This window comes from Peromyscus maniculatus, chromosome 2 (genome assembly GCF_049852395.1).
Source record: "Peromyscus maniculatus bairdii isolate BWxNUB_F1_BW_parent chromosome 2, HU_Pman_BW_mat_3.1, whole genome shotgun sequence".
NCBI lineage: Eukaryota > Metazoa > Chordata > Mammalia > Rodentia > Cricetidae > Peromyscus > Peromyscus maniculatus.
The window spans coordinates 13,355,977-13,381,736 of NC_134853.1; the positions used below are offsets into that span (position 1 = coordinate 13,355,977).

The following is a 25,760-nucleotide window of genomic DNA, read 5'->3' on the forward strand; positions in this document are numbered from 1 at the left end:
TATTCTTAAACTAATTTTGACAAGGTATGCCAAAGACTATGTGAATACATACTTATTTTAGTATGCAAAATATTTTATTACAGCCAATGGGGCATTGGTTGCCTCTCTTCTCTATCAGTAATAGTAATTAATAATAATAATAATTTTATTATTTTTATAGATTTTATTTTTGTTAAAAATTATATTTCATGCACTAGGAACGGATCCTGATCCCACTGCAAGGAGGCCCCTTAAGCAGGTCAAGCTATAAACTGTCTCACTTATGCAGAAGGCCTAGTCCAGTCCCATGGAGGCTCCACAGCTGTTGGTCCACAGTTCATGAGTTCCCACTAGTTTGGTTTGGTTGTCTCTGTACATTTCCCCATCATGATCTTGATGCCCCTTGCTCATAGAATCCTTCTTCTCTCTTTTCATGGAGCCCAGTGCCTATGGTGGGACACCTTACACTGCCCAGGCTCTGCTGACTCCCCATGGGAGGCCTTGCCTTGGAGGATGTAAGAATGGGGGATAGGTTGGAGGGGAAGGCTGGAGGGGGGGGACTGGACTAGGCCTTCTGGATATGGGAGACAGTTGTTTAGCTCAAACTGTTTGGGGGACACCACGGTGGGGGGAGGCTCGGGATCTATCCCTGGTGCATGGGCAAGCTTTTGGGAGCCCAGTGCCTGCAATGTGGCACCTTGCTCAGCTTTGGTGCGGCAGGGAGGGCTTGGACCTGTCTGGGCTGGGTGTGTGGGGCTCTGCTGACTCCTTATGGGAGACCTTGATTTGGAGGATGTGGGGATGTGGGGTGGCTTGGGAGGGAGGGCTGGGGGGTGGCAGGAGGGAGGTGAGATCTGTGAGTTTTATGTATGGTGAGTAGAAAATTTCTTAATAAAAATGGAGAAAAAAATAATAATAAAAGAAAAATTGTATTTCATAAGAAATGTGCCAGGCGGTGGTGGTGCACGCCTTTAATTTCAGCACTCAGGAGGCAGAGGCAGGCGGATCTCTCTGAGTTCAAGGCTAGGATGGGCTACAGAGTGAGTTCCAGGAAAGGCACAAAGCTACACAGAGAAACCCTGTCTCCAAAAACCAAAATAAAAATAAATAAAAAAAGAAATGTGAAGAAAATACTTGCTAAATTCCTTCCTAAATTAAGCTAGTTGTTATAGTAGGTTAAAGAGTCTAACTTGTACAATTTAGATATGAATACATCAAAGTTAATAACTAATGTGAACCTAACCAATCACATGTTTTAGTACATCAAACAAAAATGCTATCTATGCCTTACATGTTGAAGCTCTGTGCTAAGGCCTGAAGAATCAGTCAAGTGTGTTGCATATACATCTTTATGCATGCTAAGGGGCAAAAGTAATACATATGAAAAATAATGTGATACCGTCAGTGTTCTTTATGTGATATTTGTGGAAATTTTAGATAGAGAGGCTAAAGAGCATTTTTTTAAGAGGCTTTGGAGTAAAAAACTGAAGGCTGGGGAGAGTGGATATTGAAGATACTGGAATTCTCCTATCCCAGGCACTCACATAAGGATATTTCTGTTGGTACTATGGACATAAAGGAGAGCATTATAATGAGAGGTTCATGTTCAAGGGAAAGAAATCTATAACTTCTGTTGCCCAGGAAAGAACAATGGTAGAATATGGCAGGACCCCACAGGCCAAGAGGGACTCTGGAAGTTATCTCTAAAGAAATCTGGGATATAGGATTTTTCCAGGCTGGGGACTGAATTCAGCATCACTCACCACTTCCTCCAGGCAAGCTTTCTACCAATGAGCTCTCCACCCTGAGCATGAGGACTTTTCACAAAGAAGTAACATAACATGCATTTAGCTTCTTCAGATCACTGCTACTTTCAGAATGGGCTGTGACAGAGGTCATAGCTATAGTAAGACAGCTTGAGAGTGCCATTGCAGTAATCAGAGACAACCTGGTGTTTTCTGAAAGGAAGAAGCTAGGTGTAGTGGTACACACCTGTAATCAAGCTCTTTGAAGGTAGAGACAGGAGGATGAGGAATTTTATGTCATACTCAGCTACACAGGAAATTCAAGACCAGCATGGATTACCTGAAAGTGATTAAATAGGTAATTTACAGAATCTGGCGGCGGGGGAACTAGCAGTGTACCTGATAGATTTGATGATTCGGAATACAGAAAGGAAGGAAACAAACAAGACAGAGCCAAGAACAATTGAGATTAACAATTACTTCAATGGATAAAGTGTTAGAGAATGAACTAGTATGGCCAGAAAAATATGAAACTTCAAATTGGATACATAAATGTTGTTATGATATCAGACATCTTTTAAAGCTATTATTTAGTAGGAATAGCTCAGGGTTGGAATTAACATATATATCTAGATTGATATGCTAATTTAAAAATCATTAAAATAGAAATTATATTTTAATCAATTAGACTGGATGATATCATCTCATCATATATTGTTAAATTTATTATTTTAATTTTATGTATGTGTGTGGATTTGTGAATGTGAGTGTTGATACCTGCAGAGGACAGAGGAGTTGGATACCTTCAACTGAAGTTAGAGGTCATTGTGAAACACCTGATGTGGGTTTCTGCGATCAAATTCAGGTCCTCAGAAACTTCAGAACATACTCTAAAGTGTTAGGTTGTCCCTCCAGCACCATAGTACCACATTTGAATAACAGAATAATATGCTGCTGTGCACTTAATCAAACAGAACAATATTACTAAATTAGTTTTTTAAATAAAGAATAAGTCACAAAGAAAATTATGAACCATTTTATATAGTTTAAAAATTATGTCCATTAAAGTAAAATTATAAATGTTGGTATACATGTATAAAATATTAAAAGACATATCTTCAAATTTAAGTACGATGACTGTTTTGGGGGCAGTAGACTTGACAGAGGAACATAGAAGACAACCTTGTTTGCATTGATTTGTTTCTCAATATAAATGAGTATATGAATAAATAAAATGAGCTGATATAATTACGACAGAACACCTGTCTCACAATGGTGTATGATTTTTCTAATGTCTTTCTACATATTTTATTGTATAAAAATAGATGATCAGATTCATATTCTCTCTCCCTGTCTCTGTCTCTGTCTCTCTGTCTCTTTCTTCCTCTCTCTGTCTCTCTCTGTCTCTCTGTCTCTGTCTCTGTCTCTGTCTCTGTCTCTCTCTCTCTCTCTCTCTCTCTCTCGTGTGTGTGTGTGTGTGTGTGTGTGTGTGTGTGTGTGTGTGTGTGTGTGTGACCGAATTAGGAAATATACTTGATTTTCAGTCCCTTTCCTGAAGCACTGTGTCATCATCAGAACTGCTAATGAATCATAAAACACTTGGCTCTTAGTAAAGAATTTTTAGTAAACTCTATCCTTACCTTCTTTTATTAAAGATGTTAGTGCTGTGGGATGGTCTGTATGTCAAATTGCTCTGATTGGTCAATAAATAAAACACGATTGGCCGGTGCCCAGGCAGGAAGTATAGGCGGGACTAACAGAGAGGAGAAGGAAGAGAACAGGAAGGCAGAGGGAGACAATGCCAGCCACTGCCATGACAAGCAGCATGTGAAGATGCAGGTAAGCCACAAGCCATGTGGCAAGGTATAGATTTATAGAAATTGATTAACTTAAGATATAAGAACAATTAGCAAGAAGCCTGCCACAGCCATACAGTTTAAATAATATAAGCGTCTTTGTGTTTATTTTATAGTGGGTTGTTGGACTGCCGGGGCTTGGTGGGACCTGGAGAGAAGCTCTCCAGCTACATGTTATCATTTCTTGTTTACTATTGTCCTAAGATTGACTTTGAACTCAACCCATCAACCAACTTAAAATGTGAAGGAAGGAATTGAGAAAGAAGGAGAGGATGAGGAAGTAGGAGGAGGAGGAGATGGGAAGAAGAAGGAGGAGAAGGAGGAAGAAGAAAAAGAAGGAAGAAGGAAAAGAGGAGGAAGAGGAGGAAGAGAAAGAGAAGAGGAGAAAGAAGAAAGAGTCATCTACTTCCTGAAAGGAAAGTCCACCCACCTTGTGTAGTTTGGAAACTGAGATAGAAATCCTGGAGAGAAATGTTACAAATAGCAGATGGCAGTTTTCAATTGTTGATATTAAACAAGAACACCTCTGAGATTCCACATTTTGTGTCTATGGATTACAGTTGAAATGGTAAGATAAAATACTCTGGTAGTTCTAAATATTTTATGATTCATGGCATTTATAATGAAGAAATATTTTACATACAAAATGTTAGCTTTCTTTAGTATCTTACTCATATTTTAACTTAGAAGGAAACTGTGCTATTTAGACTGTACTGAAAGAAATAGAAATAATAGGAAATGTGTTGACACACAGTTAACGATTTTGTTTTCACAGGGAAAAATATTAAAACAACATATGAAATAAATTAATTTTATTATTGTACATGGGATTCTCAAAATATAATAAATTAGTGGATTTTGCAAAATCTTCAAATTTAGTTAATTGAATTAAGTATGAGTTATAAAAGTATTACTACAAATATACAATACAGATAGCAATTTTAATAAACAAGGTGGCAAAAGTAAAGTTTTGAAAAATATTTTGAAAGTTATATTAACTTTCCATTTTATAATTAGTTTGCATTGTAGACTCTAACACTTATATGAGAAAATAATCTATTTCTATTTTAATTATTCATAATTACATTACATACACTTACTGTAGTCAACAGTAAATTTCCAAATTTTTAAAGTGTGTGTGTGTGTGTGTGTGTGTGTGTGTGTGTACACACACCCTCATGTGTGTACACTTGTGTGGGTGCCTACAGAAGCCAGAGATGTAGGATGCTGCAGAACCTGAGTTACAGGCAGTTGAGAACCATCTGGTGTGGGTGTTGTGAACCACATTTAGTTTCTCTGCAAAAACACTGCCTGCTCTTCATGGCTGAGGCATCTCTCCAGCCCCTTGTTGATTAATTTCTGAGTATAGTTTTCTTGATAAACATGAGAACTCCAGCAGTAGATGATCTGAATTTGAATGGTTTGATCTCTTTCATTTTTACAAGCTTTAAAATGGGAATATTTGTTTCTGGTGTATCTGGTGAAATAGTGTATCAAGTTGCCTTGCACTTGCAGCAAGATTTCACCTATCCTCAGCTAACTTGCCATTCTTTTTGTTGTGATGATAAAGGATTCTGTTCTCTGCATAGTCTCTGATAAATGCATCTATCTTTAGCTCATTTCTAGTCATTCTCATTTTATAATCACCTAGAATCATCATGTCTGATCTAGTACCTTCCCCAGTAAAACCCAACAATTTTAAATAGTTTTGGAGTTAATGACCAGAAATCCCCCAAAAAATGTTTAAAAAACTTGTATAATATTGTTCTTGTCTTCTATGACAGCCTGGATTCTAACACATTTACCCATCTATAGTTACATTTTTTCTTTCACTTCATTAAAGCCATAATCTCCCATTATAGGACACTAGCAAACACATGCAGTGTACCCAAACAATTCTTCTACACTTAGACCCATGTACTGAGGTCACTATCTGAGACTCCCAAGGAAATCTTGGAAGCCTCCTGCCCAAGGTACCACTGCAATGCCCCCTTTCTTCCTGTCTTATAATTACTTTTATTGTAAGGTGTTGTCTTTGTATATACAAAGTAGGAATTTCACAGAGAAGGCCAATGTTAGGTTACAGCAGACACACCTAGTCCTTTGCACTTGGTATTGGCAACTCCAAATTGCTGGACCTTCTGTACAAATGGGCTGCAGTATCCTCCATGGCCTTTCCTGGGCTTTCTTTGGGGATTCTAGCCCTGCCATAGGGTTCCAAGCCTCAGCTGCTCTCCATGACCCTTTCATGCTTTCAAAACCAGTCCCACCTGAGTGACTCTCACATTAACAAGTTCAGCTGCCAGCCTGAGGTACGGACTTGGTCACCTCGGGAACGCAGCCCACTGTGTGTAAATTCTTAGGAAATACTTCCAGAAGATTTGACCTCAATGATACTGGTCTCTTCTTAATCATCACTAATTTTTCAGTTCCACTAACCAGCATCTGCTATCCCAAAGGTATCATTTTAGTGATTCTGACCTCTTGTGAATCATAGGCAATTTTTCAGCTCCAGCTTAGCAGAACCACATAATTCAAAATAGCATTTGATCTATCCATGGAGGGTACCTCCGTTCAGTTTCTTTTCTCCTGTCTAGATTTTTTTATTAAGCAGATAGGATAGTAGATGTCCATGGAGCTTTCTTTCCCATGTATTCTTGCCTCTGTTAACCCTCTTGTCCTCTCTAGTCTTCTACTTAGTCCACTGGCCTCTCTTGGCTATAAGTTGGGATATGAGTTTTCCTCATATCCCAACACTTTGCTTCACTCTTGTGTCATATGTTGGACTATCCTTCTGCTTCTCTATAATGACCACTATTTTCCTTCTAGTGCCTTGCAATTTGTTATTCTTATGAACAACATTTCATTATGTACAAGCACCAAATATTTTGTTATTTGTTTTTAATCATCATTATAGTATTTCCTTATATGCTAAGGAATGTGTCAGGTATTTATTCTCAAAGGTATATTTAGAAGAATTTTTTCCATTAGTTATAAGAAAAGTCACATTTTATGATCAATAATTTATCTTTCATTAAAAAATATACTGAATAGATAATAAAATTATTACATCTATACAATAGAATTTTAGTTGGCTATGAGAGTCAAAGAAATTATGAAATTTACAATAAAATGAATGGATCTAGAAATGATTACATAGCCCAGACACAAAAAGACAATACATTTTCACTCTTTTTTTCTTCTCATATGTGTGTTGTGTTTGTGTTCACAGGTGCTTGCATGTGCAAGTGCCAGAACTGGACAAAAACCACAAAAGGGGAAAGTTTCTAGGATGGGGGTAATAAGGATCATGGAACACATGACACTTGAAAGTGGAAAAACTGGCAGACATTGGGAGTGAGTTTCAGGCACCAAGCTCATGTCATTAAGCTTTTGCAAGAATCCTGACCCACTGAAAAATCTTGCCAACCTAAAGACAAAGTAATTTTATATAAGCTCAGGATAGTTTTATGTCACCTTGAAACAAGCTGAAGTCATGTGAAAGGAGAAAAAAATCAACTGAGAAAACACTCCATAAAATTGAATTTTAGGTGAGCCTGTAGAGCATTTTATTAGTGAGTGATTGGTGAGGTAGGACACAAATCATTGTGGATGGTGCCATCCTTAAGCTGACGGTCCTGGTTTCTATAAGAAAGCAGGGATCGGGATCCATGCCTGGTGCATGGGCAGGCTTTTGGGAGCCCAGTGACTGTGGTGTGACACCTTGCACAGCCTTGGTGGCAGTGGGGTAGGGGCTTGGACCTGTGTAGGCTCAGTGTGCCTGGCTCTGCTGACTCCCCATGGGAGGGAGACCTTAACTTGGGGGATGTGTGGATGTGGGGTGGCTAGAGAGGGAGGTCTGGAGGGTGGGAAGAGGGAGGAGAGAGGAGGGGGGATCTGTGGGTGGTCTGTAGAGTGAGGAAAAAAATTATTAATAAAGAAAAATGAAAAAAAAAAGAGATAGCAGGCTGAGAACACCATGAGGGGCAAGCCAGTAAGTAGCATTCCACTTTGGTCTTCTGCATCATCCCCTGCTTCTAGGCTCATTTTCTGTTTGGGTTTCTGTCTCGACTTTTAGATGATGAACAGTGATGTGGAAGAATAAGCAAAATAAATCCTTTCCTCCCCAACTTGCTTTTTGGGCATGGTATTCCATCACCGCAATAGAAATCCTAACTAGGATGGCAACAAATCTGTGAAAAACAGTAAGTAAACATCTGCATGCAGAGTCTATGCAATAAACTATAAAAGAGATAAATGAGAAGAATGTCTGTTTCCTACTGTTTGTTCACTTCCCACTGTCCCCTAACAGTGCCTTTCCTGTATATCACTGTTGGTACAAATATTTGAAATCAATAAAATTTGTCTCTATTAAAAAATTAAAAGATTAAAAAATTTGAAACCTGAGTTACACTCTGCCTATAAGTCTTGCCTAAAGGATGGTGAGTGACATGATTCAAAGGAGAGTTCTGAATTTTCACAAGGGTCTTGTAATGTCCCTCTAGACTTTAAAATTCTACTCTCTCTTGCATTAGTCGCTTGGTGAGGTTTTAGGGCATTGGACTAAGTAACTTCTAGTATTCTTTCATCTGTAGAATGCACTGTCATTAAACTGTGTTGAGTGGAGCTCATTTTAGAGTCACTGTACAGAATATTTTGAAACTTTTACTTTCTTTGTGCAAATCATAAACTCCCAGCTTGGAGTCTCAGCTATACAGAAGCACTGTTCCCAGTCTCACAAAATGCTGCCTTGGAAACTCACTATTTGACAAACCATCATGTGTCCTGTGAACTCAATTATTCATTTTCTAGTTTACTCCTAAGACTTACTGTAGCTGGAGGGCTTCTCTCCAGGTTCCCCAAGCCCCGCAGTCCCACAATCCACTTATAAAATAATCACTCAGACGCTTGTATCACTTATAAACTGTATGGCCGTGGCAGGCTTTCTGCTAACTGTTCTTTTATCTTAAATTAGCCCATTTTTATAAATCTATACCTTGCCACGTGGCTGGTGGCTTCCCAGCGTCTTTACAGGTTGCCTCTCCTCGCCGTGGCTGCAGTGTCTCTCCCCTCAGCCTTCCGCTTCCCAGAATTCTCCTCTCTCCTTGTCCCACCTACTTCCTGCCTCGTCACTGGCCACCAGTGTTTTATTTATATAGAACAATATCCACAGCAACTTACAGTTGTAATGACCTTGAAAAGCTCATAAGTTAATGTTTGGTTACTAGCTTTCATGGGAGCTGGGAGTCTTCATGGGGTGGAGCCCTGTGGAAGGGGATTAGGTCATTGTGCTTGCCCTTGAAGAGATTGTTGGAGGGCTACCTCTGCCACTTTCTCTTTTTCTTCAGCCACATTAGCCTTAGTAATTTAGTCCCAACACAGACACAAAAGAAAAAAGAGCCACCTGGAGTTGATTGAAACTTTCACAATTCTAAATCAAAATTATTCTTTTCTCCTTTCCATTAAAATTGACTTCTCTCCAGAACTCGTTATAGGTACAGAAAGCTAAAGGACATACTTACTCAAGAGAAGTAGATAATTCCTAAAATACAGCACGTTTTCTTTATCTATAAAGCCAATTCATCCCCAAGCCAGATTTCAAATGGAAATTTTTATGGAAGTCAAATAACAATTTGAGTCATAACAAATTCAATCTTATTGTGAAAGTCATATCTAAACATGAAAACTCCATGGTAGCATTTACGGAAAATGCAACATCAACAAGAAATTTTTCCTTTTGTCTTCAGTATATGAAAATTGAATTTACCTAAACTAGAATGTCTGTGCCCTATAATCCATGTGCTGTCAATATGCTAAGCTTTTACTAGACAGATTTAGACAGCCTCTCCATGGTCTCTAGGGCCAAGTATAACTCGGGTATGGATGATTTATATCTTCTATATTAAAACAAACCACATTTTATAACTTAAAATGCAAAGAAATTCATCCATTGTTTTTTGTAGTATGAGGAAACAATCCTGAAATACTTGAAAGTTTCTTTTATATAATCAACAAAACTATAAGATGACAGTTAATGATCATTCTATTTCAAGCTCTAGTATGTGCACAATTCCACTCAGCTGTGCTCCAACACTATATAAAGCAAAACAAGCTTATGATATATCCAATTTCCAGAAATCAGATAAAAGTTTTTGATAACCAAAAGTAATGCAATATACGTAGCAAAGCATGTTTGTAGTATCTACGGCTTTGTTGTTCAACCTTCTCTCTGTGGTAAAGGAAGTGCTTCAAAGTCCTATAAAAACACAGCATAGCTGGTGAAACTAATAGCTTGATGTAAGTGGAAATTCAATATAAACAGGCTTGACAAATGTGGAGAAATTTAGCATTGAGCCTGTGGGATTTTTTCGCCAGACATTTAAATTTGATTGATAGACATGAATTTTATATATATGGATTCAATACAAGTGGGTATCATGGCATCATAAAAGGTGTATTATCAACTAAAAAAAAGTTGCAAAATTCTCTCTCCAGGGCATTGGCTTCACACTGTCTTTTTAGCTCCTAAAGTTAACTGCAGCAGTCTCCTTGTCTTTATCTAGTTTTGATGTGATTCTCTGACTTAAGGTGTTCCTGGCTGAACACCTTCAAAGTCACTCTTGTCATCAAATAGGCATTTGGTGATGCACCCCAAGGACAGCCTTCCCCACTGCTCTGTGTTTGATTAACATTTTGTTTCCAGGGCTGTCTTAAAATTCAGTAAAATGAAATGTTTTCCAGCTTTGATTCTAAAACAGACTCTCCAAATTTTGTATATATTCTTACAGACATCCGCAGACAAACAGGAAGAAATGAAAAGGGAATTGTCATCCACAGTAATTTATTATTTTCATTTATGCTGTTCTATTTTTCTTTTATTGAAAATAGAGGGTTTTTAGATATATATTGTGTTAGATTATATACTGTTTAAAATTGTACATTCTGATTACATTTTCACCTCTCTCAACTCCTCTGAGATTCTCCCCATTTCCTTCCTATCTAAATGGGCACACTTTCTCTCTCTCTTTAAAAAATAAATAGGCAACTAAAGAATAATGACAAAATCAAATTAGATAAAACAGAAACAAACTGATTGGAACAGGACAAATAATTTTTTAAATGAAGATGACACTTTCTATTTAATTTTAGAAAAATATTAATCTTTTTTTTTTTTTTTTTTTTGGTTTTTCGAGACAGGGTTTCTCTGTGTAGCTTTGCGCCTTTCCTGGGACTCACTTGGTAGTCCAGGCTGGCCGCGAACTCACAGAGATCCACCTGGCTCTGCCTCCTGAGTGCTGGGATTAAAGACGTGCGCCGCCACCGCCCGGCAATATTAATCATTTTAAAGTCACAAATTTAAAAAAATCATGTTAGCATCCATGAATATGGCCACAAGCTGAAGCTTAAAGATCACTTTTAAGCAAACATTTTACATAAGCCTCATTTTCTATTGGCTTAATTTGTCCCTTTCTACACCTTAGAAACAATTTTATGTGTTGAGTTTTATCCTTAGTACCTCAAATTATGTTCATCAGATATATTCAATATTTATTCTTTTAAAAGGGAGTTTTGCGATTTATTTATTTATTTTGTGTGTGTGTGTGTGTGTGTGTGTGTGTGTGTGTGTGTGTGCGCGCGCGTGTGTGTGCACATGGGTGTTGATGTCAATGGTGGACAGAAGAGTGTCTTTGATGCCCTGGAGTAAAGTTACAGGAGGTTGTGAACACACAATGTGGATTCAAGGAATAGAACTCCAGTTCCTGAAAGAAGAACAAGGGTTCTGAACCACTGAGCCATATCTTAATCCTCAAATATTTATTTTAATAACTTTAGTTAATGATAACAATGGGATATATTGAAAGCCACAGATTCTCAGTGAAAATGAAACTTTTTAAGTTTGGTTAGTATCTGCATATGGTGATTCAGTCTGATTCAAAACTTTCTTAAAGCAACGAATAAATAAATATGAAATAATCAGTCTACTTACTATATGCTTACCTTCAAAATTTCATTTTTGTATGGACTAGATTAAGCATTCATATTAATAATTAGATGTTTATTTTGTCAATTAAATGTGTGGAAATATAAGCTCACATGGCAGAGAGAATTGTATTTTATCTTAAATGTATATTTAACTAAAAATTGCTTATGCAATTCTTAATGCCTAAGATTTAGATACTTAATTCTAATTAAGTCTGAAATCCTAAAAATATTTATGCAAATTATAAAAGAATTTTCTATTCAATTTGAGGGGTTTCTTTTTTTTTTGTTACTGGTTTAAATAAAAGTCACACAAACTAATAGCTCATTAAATATAACTTTTAGTAAAATATGCCAAACAGTTTATAAAATTTTCTTGGGTTGCTATTCAATTTTCTAAAAGGTAAATTTTCTGAAATATTTTAATACTCTGAACGCAAACCAATCGTTGTGACAGGAGTGCGTGGGATCTTTTGATCCTCCCTCATTACTGGAATTGATTTTGTAGAATTAGAGATTACATGAAATCTGAATGATAAAAATTATTTTAAAGACATCACTTCTTTTTTCTCATTTTTATTTTATTTTATTCATTTTTTTCTTTATTAAGAAATTTTCTACTCACTCCACATACTATCTACAGATCCACCCTCCTCCCTCCTCCCACCCCCAGCCACCTTTCCCAAGCCACCCAAGATCCCCACATCCCTAAAATCAAGGTGAAGAGATGGCTCAGCCCTTAAAGGCTAGGCTCACAACCAAAAATATAAAGACATCATTTCAATCTGCAATCTCTCTTACGTTTGGCGCCAGAGAGCACTGGGGCTTCCTTTCCTCTCTATTACCATTTGAAATTTTCAATTAGGAATCCTCAGTGGCTGCTTAGCCAACTGCTGGAACTGCATCAAAACCTTCCTGCCCCTTCAAACATGCTGCCTCCTACTCTTCAGAAACAAGGTGTTACCTCTTACTGTCTATACAACGTTTAGTTGAACATAGGCTGATTCCTCCTTGGAGTCCAATACAGGCCTTTTAAATTGTCTCTACTTGTGACACCTTTTAGCACTATAAATGTTTATGTAACCAATGTTCTACTAAGACAGTGGGTATATTATACAAGTCAAACATTTACTGATAATGAATCATAAAGAAGTATATTTAAGCATTTCCTTTATATATATATATATATATATATATATATATATATATATATATATATATATATATATATATATAATTTTACCATTTGTTAAAATGAAAGCAAATTTTTCTACTAATTAAATGGATGTACTCACTTATTTTTACACTAAAAAAATAAATCTCATCAGAATTTTGGATACTGATTTGAACATAAACCATCCAACATTTCCCAGCATTGATTACCCAATTTAGCCTTATAATCACCACTGCTGGGTGCACCACTTGACATTGACATGGTACAAATGCAGAAATATGTTTAGGGAAGTTTCAGCAATTGTTGGGAAATTCTGTCCTAATCACAAGTGAACATTCATTAAAGGGCTGGTTTTTATGAAGTCCAAGCCAAACATTCAAGCAAAATTTAATATCAAACAATAATACAATGCGTTCAAGAGATATTAATTTGATACATGCTGGGGAATTATGGTGGCGAAATATTTAGGCTTTGTTTTCTGTAATTTGACCAAGATGTTTGTGTAACTGCAGAGAACTGTACAGAGAGAAAAAAGTGACTTCCTAAATAGCACACATTGTCTCCAGTTGGAGTACACTGCTTCGGCAGCACTGTTTAGTGTGTGTGGTGTGACAGCACACACTATGTTTGGTGTGCTGTGTAGCTTGTGGATTCTGAACCAAGGCTTCAGTACCAGCACACTTCCCCCATCCCCATGCTTCATTTGTAAGTAATTTTTGGTTTTTGTACATTTAGAAAGCCTTTTATTTTGCCAAATTTCTTGCACTTCTCCATGTAGGCTCACAACCATAATTTACCAAACTGTGGTTTGAAGGATAATATTTTACAGGTTTACTGACTAGTAATAATTTCTCATTTTTTCTTTTAAAGTCTTTTCCTATATTGTTTAGTGCCCCTTTGACTATATATATATATATATATATATATATATATATATATATATATATATATATATATCACATTCATTTATATCTTCAATATTATAGGATTGAAAGAATCACATCTTCCAGCTTTACCACACACTGTGAGCAATATCATTGTGGAAATTAGTTGTTTACCTTACCCATTCTTCTCACCCTCACAATACCAAATTTGTTTTATTTAAGCTGATCACTGCTCTTGTCACAGCAGCCTTGGCCATCTGTACCAAGCATGACAGATTTCTCAGCTTCCCATACACTCAGTTTTCCTCTAGACTTAATCACTAAATGCAATTATCCTCAGGGACAGCACATACTGGGGACCCATAGGGTGACTGGAGCTTACAAAGATTCTTCTTTCTTCCCACAGATCATGGAGAAATGGAACTGAAGACCGAGTTGCAGAAGTTAAAATATCAAGGGCAAGACAGCTTTGGTTCAGCCCTGTCTGAGAGCTTCCATCATCCATATTAATTCTAAAGCTTAACAGGCCAACAATGTCAGACTATATATTCATTTCAGGCTAATGTATAGGTTTATGTATCAGTCACTTTCAAACTAAGGTGATTTTATATCGTATGCATTGTCTTAATACATGAGATGTTAGGATACTGTCTTAGCATCATATAAAAGATATAAAGTTATTATCATATTATTATCCATGTGATTATTTATTTGCAAATATAAGTACTACAGGGACTAATGATTCAAATATTTTAACCTAGGCTTCTATACATCTTTAGTAGATTTTTGAATTCATTATTTCATATTTATTTATATGTTTATTTATGTTTTCCTGTTGTAGGTAGAATTCATTTGCCCAATCAATTTATATATTATAAGTGACTTTTTATATCGTATCCTTCTATATATGAAGGAAAGAAAAATACATGAGTTTCTGGTGTATATCTCAGAGTTCTTTCAAGTTGCTTGAGAAATGGGTGGAGAAGTTGCAATGTAGGTAAATGCCAACAGGAATGCCATTCTAAGCAGAAAGAAAGTAACAACAAAGCCCTAAGCAAAAACTGTAAACAAAGAAGGAAGTTATGTTCTTGTGAAGATAGGGACTGAAATGACTATAGGACAAGATGAACCTTTGAAAAGCAAATGGAATTGCTAATTATCTTCTGTGGAAAGCTAAAACTTTAACTTACTCTGGATACAGGAAGACAATATGATCTTGCCTTTTAAACTATTTATATATTTACTTATTTATTTTTGAAACAAGTCTCATTATACACCTTTAACTGGCTTAGAAGTCAATACGTAAAATCAGACTGTCCTGGAACTCATAGAGATCTCTGTCTGCTGAGTGCTCAGATTAAAGGTGCTTATGAAGTGACTTGCTAGGCCATATATGGGCATTGGTTCCCCTGGAGCTAAAGTTATATAGATGTTTGTGAATTACCATGTTGATGCTGGGAACAGCAGGAACAGCAGTTACTCTTAAACACTAAGCCATCTTTCCAGGACCTTTTCTTATGAAAACAAACAAACAAAATAACCAAGGTCTTTCATGTCTTCAGTATGGCCTTGAATTTGCTATATACCTGAGGAAAATGTGATCTCAGGACCAAGCCAGGGCCCCAAGCATCTGACGAAAGCACTCTCCCTACTAAGTGATATTCTTAGCTCAGTCTCAGCAGTTTCAATGATGTTATATTAAATGGCCTCTATATTTTATATCTCAATAGTGTATTTCTTTGCAAACGTGTTTCTACACAAAGCTAAGCAATAGTGAATTTGTGGACAGAGTTGACAATTCCTCCATAGTCCTGGACCTTTAAAACAGGAGTAAATAAAGCTGAGAAAACTTAGACTTATAGGAAAGGTAGAATTAAGAAAACTAGACTTAGTGACTGAAAAAAAAGTTTATTTGTTATTATTTGCTTGTTTGCTTTTCTAATAAGTCCTTCAGCTGGTCCCTATTCTTTTACTATTCTTGATCAACACAGTCCCTTAAAAAGGGTGCCAGGTACTCTCTGTCTCTCTGTCTCTGTCTCTTTCTCACACACACATTCATATATATATATAATTTTCAAATTGATAAAAACCTCAAAATGATGGTCACTGTAGAAAACAGAATGATAAATAATGTTGAATGTTACTAGCAGGAAAGAGTGCCTTTCTCTTTGAACCCTGTTTTCATTCCCATGCCCTCACACTTGTGTTATATACACACATGCCAAGACCGGTCATTTCCGGGTATTCTATACATGACAGTAACCTCAAACTGCAATCACCCTCTCAGATTTGCTTGTATAATAGGCTGGATGTACACATCATTCCTGATTTCATGAGAAGCTTACAGCACAGGAAGTTTACTCCAGTGACCAGTCAGTGACTTATAGCTGTCAACCACCACATCTATCCCCTTGTTAGAAATGCCCATCAATCAGATCAAAGAGAGCTGTGACCATCTGACCAGCTGCAGGAAGCAGAAAGATGCTGAGAGAATTCAAGGAGGCTAGAGCTTGAAACCTTTCACCTCAGACATGTGCTGGAGAAAACATCTGATAGATATACATTCCAAACACATTTCTATGGTTTTATGAACAAGGTTGTCTGATGTTGCTAGTTTAACAGAAAGCAATGGGCCATTATGATTTCTTAAAGTTGTAACAGAAGGTTAATTCCTCAACATTAATATGCCTTTCATGTTTTAATTTTTTATCATTGCTTACTTTGTAACACTAGAACGGTTTCACAACAAAGAAAAAATATGTGTTGAAGTTTGCTATTTCTCTTAAAAGAGCAAAACATATTAGTGAGGCATTGGGAGGAGTCAGTTTTCTTAATCTGTGGGTTAATATCCACTTGTTAGTTTAGAGTCATATTGATAACCAGTTCATACCTTTGCACTGCTACACATGGCTTTCTGAAATTTTCTGAGTTTTTTTCCCATGTCTTCTTTTATTTTTAGAATTCAGTTTATTGCATGATTTTGGATGATGCTCTTCTTTTCTGGCTTAAGAAAGTCCATTCTTAGCTGGAAATAAACAAAGAAAAACCCCAAACCTCCAAATTCTTGAAGCACAATGTTATGCCATCCCTGCCACTTCGGCCATGACTGCATGCCCAGTGGGACAAAATGACTCTCTCATTTCTTATGCTGCTTTTCTTAGTAATTTTGTTTTTAGAATTGATCAAAGTTACTAATGTGAATACCACAACTATTAAAAGAAAACATTTGTGACACTTGATCAAGAAGGTTAAAAAGATCTTACTCAGGAGTTATTACTACAATGGAGCTTTGTCCTGAGGTCAAATCTTCATAAAGTAGGACAGTAGAGGTATTTGGCCAAGGAGTAGATGGGCATTGCTGAAATGGATCTCCAATTTCTAAGTTGCTAATGGACAACATGGATGATCAACACGATTTATATCTTAATATCTTTTCATCGTTGCCTGCCTTCAGCCTCAATCTTGTTTGCTTGGATATATTTAGAAGATTTAGTCCTTTTGGGGGAGTTTTCCTTTATGAAGATATCAGAAATATGCCATATGATCATTGTTGCTAAATGCTGAAATCCCAACAGAATTAAACAATAGAAACTCTTTTTATATACGTAATTTAACATTATCTGAAAAGTGAACAGATTATGGATATTCAATTGGTAGATTTGGGATAAAATGAAAACGAATCATGGTCACATCTAAAACTATAGACATCAGCCTTTCCCAGTGTGAGCAGTGTGAGAACATTATTACTCTTTACTGAGCTATTTAACCACTGTTTTAAAAATCCTAGAAGGGTATAATAGGGTTGAGAATTGTCTTTAAAGTATCCATTGTAAAATAATAATGTATATCAAAATGGATGCCAAATTCTCTTCAGTAATTTAAACATCATCAAAATTGAACATAATAGATGATAACATATATTTGCTGTTGTAAAACACAAGAAAATGCACAGAATACAAGTCTAGGCATAACAAGTTTGACTCATTCCATTCTTATGAAAAGAAAAAAGTCCTGATTTGAATTAAAACCACCTCTGGAGGTAGACTAATGCATATTATAAAAAATGAGTTAGTGTAAGGCGTGGGAAAAGTTCAGACATTCCTTTCGCATATTGAATCAATTAATAGCATGTACAAGGAAACCCTGATTATTTGAAGGAGTGGAGAAAAATGACTTGATTCTTTACAAGTAGTACAGACTATTATTAGTATTCCAGATAGACTGTGTTGTAGAGAGTCCATCACCGGCTTTGATCTGTCTGCATCCACAGCTGGAAACTCTGCACAGGGCTCTGGAAGCAGCACCAGCTGACAGTTGCCCCCATCAGGAAAGTGAATTAGTGCTTGCAAATGTTAATGAGTGGATCAAAGTACAAAGGGGCAGAACTGGGTTCTTAAAAAAATCTGATTTCATTTCCTGTGGACAAAAATAATTAAAATATTCATAACTTCTCAACTTACTTTATACTTCTTATCCATCACACTCTGCCCGGTCTTCTACCATTCTTTTGTTCTCTTTTGTTCTCTCTCTGCTCTTGTTGGAGCCCTTGTTCACCCTTTCCTTTCTCTTATGTGTCTATATGAAAACACTTGCTTTTAGCATGAAATAAAGAGTGCCTTAAATGATCAGAAGAATAAAAACAGTTATTTAAAACAACTATGTGTAATATTATAGCAGTTTACAATATCACCCAAGCACACACATGCTACAAGGACCCAAATGCAAATCCTAATGCTGTGAGTATTTCACCTACATCATGGAAACTATCAAATTAGAAATATACTGATTCATACTGCCCAGCTTCTTACACTGATAATGACACCAAGTTAAAGGAAGCCAACTAAGGTGCTTGACTAAAATTTTTTATGTCTAGGTCTTCTTATATTTGTGGAATTGTCTTATGTCAAATTCTATCTTCCTTACCACACATCATTGTGCATTCCAAAACTATGACTATGTAGTCGAGGTAAAGAAGATAATTTTAAACTTATTCATCAACTCTATAACTTTAGAAATTAAAATAATTCTTCCTTAAATTATTCTTCCCATTACTTTAAAATTCTGATTGCTGGGCTTTGTTGTAGAATGTTTGCTGTGGTAATTGTCAAGTAATACCATAACAGAACAGACAGGAATTCAGTAACAGTTGATGAACCTGCTTTGTGAGCACTGAAGTTGGTAAGGTATGAAAGAAACACTTCTAAACATTGGAGCCACATCCTTCAGCTCCCTCCAACCCTTACACTCACATATCTCCTTGTCGTTCTCAATCATCATCTTTACCTAAGGTCTTTTAGCTCCACAAACTTTGTCCCTTTTAAAAATATTTCTTATATTTTTGAGATTATAATATAATAACATTATTTCCTCCTTCCCTTTCCTCTTTTCAAACCCTTCCATATACCTCTTCTTGTTCTATTTCAAGTTCATGGGCTTAGTTTTTTAAATTGTTGCATACATAAATGTGTATATATTCCAACATACATAATATTGTCTGCTCAGTCTGTTACTTAAGGCATATATCCACAGCCTTTTAATTTATTCCTTGCCTTCAGACACGTTGGTAAATACTCTGTTTCATGGAGTATCAGTGTTACCTATTCTAGAAATATTAACATTCTTTAACCTATGGCATTTGAAATTCATTGTTTTTGCTGGTTAAGCACCTGACAAACAGAAGATTGTATTCTTGCTGGTGTGGACTGTAGCACTAGAGGTAGCAGATAGCACTTCGAATATTTTTTAATGTTTGAAATATTATCATCAATATAATAAATTTTAAAAGTTTAAAGTTTGAGATTTAGAAATAAATTACTGCATAAGATGTTTTAACATGACTCTTTTTTTCTCATCCCTCATGTAATGAACAGAGAATGCGCACATGTTTCATGTCTCTTAGAATCTGAGCCCCACAATGCTTTAGCATTTTCCAGGCAGCCAAATTCCAGTTGTGTAGAAGTCCCTTGACCACAAATATATAGGAAATTTAAAGAAAAATTATGTGTACAGGTGAACATCTGTGTTTGTTAGATGTGTGTATATCTGGAGCTTTAGGTAGACATAAGCTGCTTGGTATGGGTTCCAGTAACTAAACTTGGGTCCTCTTTAACAGTACATGCTCTTATCAACTTAGCTGCTTTTACAGAACTCCAGGAAATATTTTGCCTCAAAACAGTTTATGTTTCTAAATAACCTAAGGTTTTTTTTTTCCTGTTAAGGTAGTATAATGGCAAATGTGCTCTATACATTCATGACATTTTTCATTTTGTGACCACTTTGCTTCATCGATTTTATAGCCTTATTAATAAAATGTCAAAGATTTAAATACTCACCTAAGTCAGCTAAATAGGCCCAGTTGCACTATTTATTCAATCTGAAAATATACCTATTGACTAGGGAAATTCCATTTCAATATCTTTAGATTCTACAGATGTCTCTGGGTTCCCTCTTAATCTTTCTAACTCTGTTATTCCCCCCTCATATATCAGGTGTTTCTAGCCAACAGACTAGAGTGATGAAGAAAACTGGGATCTGTGCCTCCTATATGGTGTGAGTTATCTTTGGTTTATGATGAGGTCCAAAGACCAATCAAGGATCCAGTTCATTGCACAAGTACTTTTTAAGCCCTATTTGTATTAGACAGGTAGAGCTCCAGATGTAGAAGGAAGAACATGTGGAAATCATCCTAAACCTTCTATCACTGGACTAAGTTTAAGTTCTGATCCTCACTCTGTTCTTGAGTTTAAGTCGTCTTCTGTTTAACTTTCTATTACCCTTCTCTAGAGAGTGAGCATGTAGGATGGTTTTGAAATTCAAAATTTCATATGGTTTGTGGCAAAAATACCTAAATATGTTCCAAAAATATTAAAAATCAACACTTAATGTTTGTTTTCCATTACAAATAAAATATACTGAAACTTCAAAACTTGACAGTAAATTAATAATATAATTCATTTACATTAAATTAAATTTTGTAAAAACACAAACTTAAAATATATGTTTAAAAAAAATCTCACTTTGGTTTTCAGACAGAAGAGTTTTAGCTGATGGAGGATGGATCTAGAGTAATTAAAGCTAATGTTAATAGAATTTCAGTGGCTAGTGCTGATCATGTTGGAGAATTTAACTGCAGAATTGATTCTCCACTAAGAAGAAGCTCAATACATTTCATGGATAACTTAGAGCTCTCTACACTGTTTTCTCTTTATATATCCTATTCTCCTCTTTCCAACATTTGAGTGAGCAGGCCACAGGATTTGGAATGACCACATTCTTAATTTGAGTTTGTGTTCTGAAGCTTTATGAAAGCAATCATCAACTAGTCTATGAAATATCTATTGATCTCCTGTTCTCTACTGTTATATAAGTCACCTTACATCTTACTATAGTGTTTAAATATTAAATAATATTTTCCTTAAAACATGACAAATGAAACATTCAGATTAGTTTTAGAAAACCATCAACCTGGAATCTTGTTTCTAAAACTCATTCTGTAAGATTTTCTAAGTTAAAAATTTCAACAATAAACATCCTAAAGCCAGAGAATTACACCCTATGTAAAGACTCACTGGCAACTAAGGGAGAAAAAATACCCTACCCCAAGGAAGAGCACACAAATTAGTTACCCAATACCAATGGTCAGCCCTGAAAGCATACATACAAGAAAACTGAATGAATTGAGCAGGTTTTATTTATGTATTTAATAATAGAAATGAACATAAATATATGTATTAACAATTTATAAAAACTAAGATGATTAAACTGAAAGAGAGGAAAGAGTGGTGTATAGGAGGGTTTGAAAAAGAAAAGAAAACATGATGTAATTGTGTTATAATTTTAAAAACAAAACAAATATTTTTAAAGTGGTTATATAATAATAGCTTTGTTTTCCTGGTTGTAACTTTCTGATGAGAAACTATTAAATAGATTCTTACAATTTCATTAAACCCTAGTAATTGTTTGGGTGTTGATTTACTTGTTTTAGTGTTGAATCTTGTTAACTTGCATTGTGTTATATTATAATTTATGACTATAATGATACTATTAATGAAATAAAAATAAAGTTATGAAAATTTTATAAAAATTTGTCCTTGGTTACTTTCTTGGTGTTTTCTTAATTTTAACATATTTTTGACTCTGAGGGTTTTGGTATTAATATTAATAATCTCATATTCTTTAGAATTATTTTTGGATGGAAACAGCTGCCTTACATACTAAGCAGCTGTTAATGGAAACTACCTCATTGAGGCCATGGCTTTACTAGACCAGGTGGAGACCCCAAGCAAAATCCAGATCTAATCCTGATTCCTACAGAATTCTCTCTGAGCTTTCTAAACCTTGCTCACTGTAGTGAATTTTATCATCTGAAAGACATGCACTGAAGTTTAAAGATAATGCTCAGTCATTTTTTTAAATTTTATAAGATTAACCCATTTTATGTGAGACAAAATACAGCTTTACACAGTATTTATAAATATATGAAATTATCTATATTCAATTTGAAGTGATGTTTTTCTGACCTTTTATCTTTTGATAAGTTCTTACATAGAAACAAATTTAGAAACCCTTTAAGCAAAACAATATATGCTTACTTAATAGAGCTACTTATGCTTCAACAATCTGTGCCAAAATTTATCCACCCACATTATGGCATTCTGGTCTCTGGGTCACACAAATGTGGGGATGATGTTAATTTAAACCTAGACACAATGGCAGCAATTATGATTTCGAGTTTCGCAGATTTCATTCTACAAATAGCTCTGGGAAGTTTTGAACCAGTCAGGATAAATACTTTGCTAAAACATTACAGAAATTTTTGTCTTTGGAATGCCACAAACTGACAAGCTTTGTTTAGGACAAGTCACCTTTTAGGAGCAATTATTAAAACTTTCATGAAAGTGCACATACTGTTTTGTCCACCAGCTTGACACAAAGGTCATGGTAACTGTGGTAGATAAATCAAATTTTCTCACAATGTGAAAATAAATGAAGGGAATAATTGAGAATTTAAAATAAAACAGTGATACATCAGGCATACTGTATGGGAGTAATTGATGTGAATATTCTTTTTCTTACTTACCACTGAGCCTTATGCACCAGAGGAATTCATTCTCATAGAGAAGCAGAGTTGTAAATAAATTTGACTCAATGACACAATGGTTTCATTCAGCGTATGTTTACTGTCCATTCTTTACTGTAAGCATAGTTAGCATGATAAGATGCCTCTAATTTTTATAAGAACTAGCAAAAGTAAGCATATTTTTAAACAGTCTCTACTTTGGTTATAGAAGTGTTTGTGTACTTAATCTAGAGAAAGAATTATTAGTAAATTATTCATTAAAAAGGCAGCATCTGATGTTTTTTTATAATTATTATAAAACACAGAATGATTATGTTGGTTCCTTCCAAGAAACTTTATGTTACCTTTGAGGTTATGGGAATTGCAAACATTCGTGTTGGCAACTGAAATTGTTTCTAATACAAAAAACATGTGCAAATCTTGTTAGTCTCAAAACAGTTGTGAAAAATATGCAAATGTCTTGGGTCTCAAAATATTAAGGCTGTCCATTTTCTTCCTATTTCCCAAGTGTCTCCTCGGTTTTATTTATGTATGAATAATGTTCTAAACCTTGGTTCATTACCAAATTAAGATCTTGCTTAATTCTCTTTTGTTTAATATGAAGAATCCTATTATTGTATTTTCAAATTTAAAGTCTTCAATTTCAAGAACCAATATGGAACACTATACGGCTGCCCATTAAGGACACACATATGGAAAGCAAAGTTTGATTGAATAAATAGGTTCTACTTCTTTAATTTTCTGTCACTTACATATTCATTATTATTCTTTGTAAAAACCAGATGCAAGTACATTGTTATTCACTGATACTGTCTATGACATATTTAATTTTTAAACTGAAGATTACTGTCTTCAATTACAATAAAAAAAACTTTAATTATGTTTCATTGTTGCCCCAAAAGTTAAAACATGGTAACATGATAATTCTACCAAGAAAAGTTTAACAGTTTTTTTTGTGTGTGTGTGTTTACCGGGTTTTATTATATAAATAAAAAACTCCCAAGTTTTCGTGTAGTATTTTTAGAAATCACCCCAGAGGAGAAAAACAAAACAATCTGTATCCATTATTTTGATTCTGCATTTTAATGCTTTGATATGGGTCTGGGCTTTAAGAACTTAGTATTCACTAGAATTAGTGTTAATATGTCAGAACTGCTAAGAAAGTCAACATTTGTGTACACCATTATTAAAAATATTTGATTAATTTATTCCATATTTTAAAAGTTTGTTTAGCAGACAATGAAAATGATATAAAACTATTATTTTTCCCTTTATCTGCCAATTACATGTATGTGAATAGTCCATTGATTTGACAGAAATGGCTTCATGACATGGTTTGTATGCAACATTTGTTTTTAGTTATATTCTTTTAATGTTAAAATTTCTTCTTATTTTACAAGGCTGTTTACATTTATTATTTTTAACTCTAACAACTATACAGAAAATAAAAATAGCATTCCAATTTTATTGTTTAAAAACCATGATACTCAGAGAAGAATGACAGGCGTGATACGACACAGGTATTGAACAAGTGATCACCGTGTGGACTTGAACCTTTGTTTTCTGAGAAAATCATTTGAGAAATGGTCAAACTGGACAATGGGAAAACAGTGAAGTCAAGCTTTAAATAACAAAAGACAGGAGTGGTGCATGAAACAAACTGATCCAACATAAAAAAAATGAAATTAAAAAAAATAAAACTATCATATGAAACTATGAAAAAAAGAGATCTCTAGCCATCACAAGAAGTGAATGCTAATATTTACTGATGTAGACTGTGTGTGTGTGTGCACACGCACACAAACACTCTTTCTCCTATCTCTCCTTCTTTCATTTGTTCTTGAACTATTATTTACCTACCCACAAATCCCTATGCCTACATCACAAATACACTACAAGTTGCTGTCCCATTTGTCTACTCTATCATTTCATCATCCATTCAACATTCTAACCCATCATTAACAAGACTGTGAAAATAGAGATTAGCAGAAGAAAGCAATGATATTGCAGTTTTGGAAATAGAAAACAAGATAATTACAATCTAAAATATAGAAAATAGATACTAATTTTTGAAATAGACTCATAAATTCCTTTCAGTGTGAAGCAAATTGGATAACAATGCCAGTTTTTTAATGGCTTAACCAGCTGTGAACTGAAGGATACGCATTGCACATGGAATTTATTTTTATGTTTTATTTATTTTTATATTATTGGAACACATGCAAGGACTTAGTTCCCCATCATCACTCAGGGCAGTCGTTCAGCTAATTTTTGGCAGGTTGTAGAAACAAAGTCTCCACAGTCACCAAGTGGCTCCTTTCATTTAAACATTGATCACTAGTTAACATTCAAAAATAAACACATACCAAATCTAATGCAAAAGTACAAACAGCACAAGAGCAAATGGGAAGCCACTAAATGACCACACAAACAGCCTCTCCATTTTATGGTCCCCGTGAAAATATTTGAGCAACTCCAGATGTTTCAAGATTTCTGATAGGCTTGATATAATTTTCCTTGCTATCACCCAAATTTCTTGAATAATTTCTCATGATAAGCACTGCTAAGGAGAGATGTTGTAGCGAACAGAAAAGAAAAGCTGGGTATTGAGACACTTGAGCTTTCCCAAGATGTCTTGCTCTTGCCTGTGTTAACACTTTTTCCATTTAGTCTTTTCAACAATTTTTATTAAACTCTTAATGTAAGGTGGCAGATTATGAGCTCCCAAACACACAAACACTTGGAAAGTAGTTTTAGGCAGGAACTTGCCTAGCATTTGACTCACGTCTACAGTTTCATTCACTAAAATATTTTTCTTTGTTGGCCCCTCCGTTCTTGAGCAAGGAGACATTTGGTGTAATTGTGCTCCAGCAACATCAGTTGAAACTCTTCTCTTTGGTTGATTTTGGTAGTGGGGCTTCAAATAGACTGTTGTTCTCAATCCCCTTAATGCTGCCACCCTTTAATACAGTTCCTCACTTTGTAGTGACCCCCAGCTGTAAAATTATTTCATTGCTACATCATAAATGTAATTTTGCTATTGTTATGAATCATAATGTAAAT

General features: G+C 35.2%; 1 long non-coding RNA gene across 1 annotated transcript in view; it reads left to right on the forward strand.

The window, feature by feature from the left end:
* The window catches only part of LOC143271795 (uncharacterized), a 112,774-nt gene extending 91,254 nt beyond the window's left edge, over nucleotides 1-21,520 (forward strand). The window contains exon 3 of the long non-coding RNA XR_013048942.1: nucleotides 14,025-21,520. This is a non-coding gene — a long non-coding RNA (uncharacterized LOC143271795). The remainder of the gene's footprint in view (nucleotides 1-14,024) is intronic.
* Nucleotides 21,521-25,760: the final 4,240 nt, after the last annotated feature.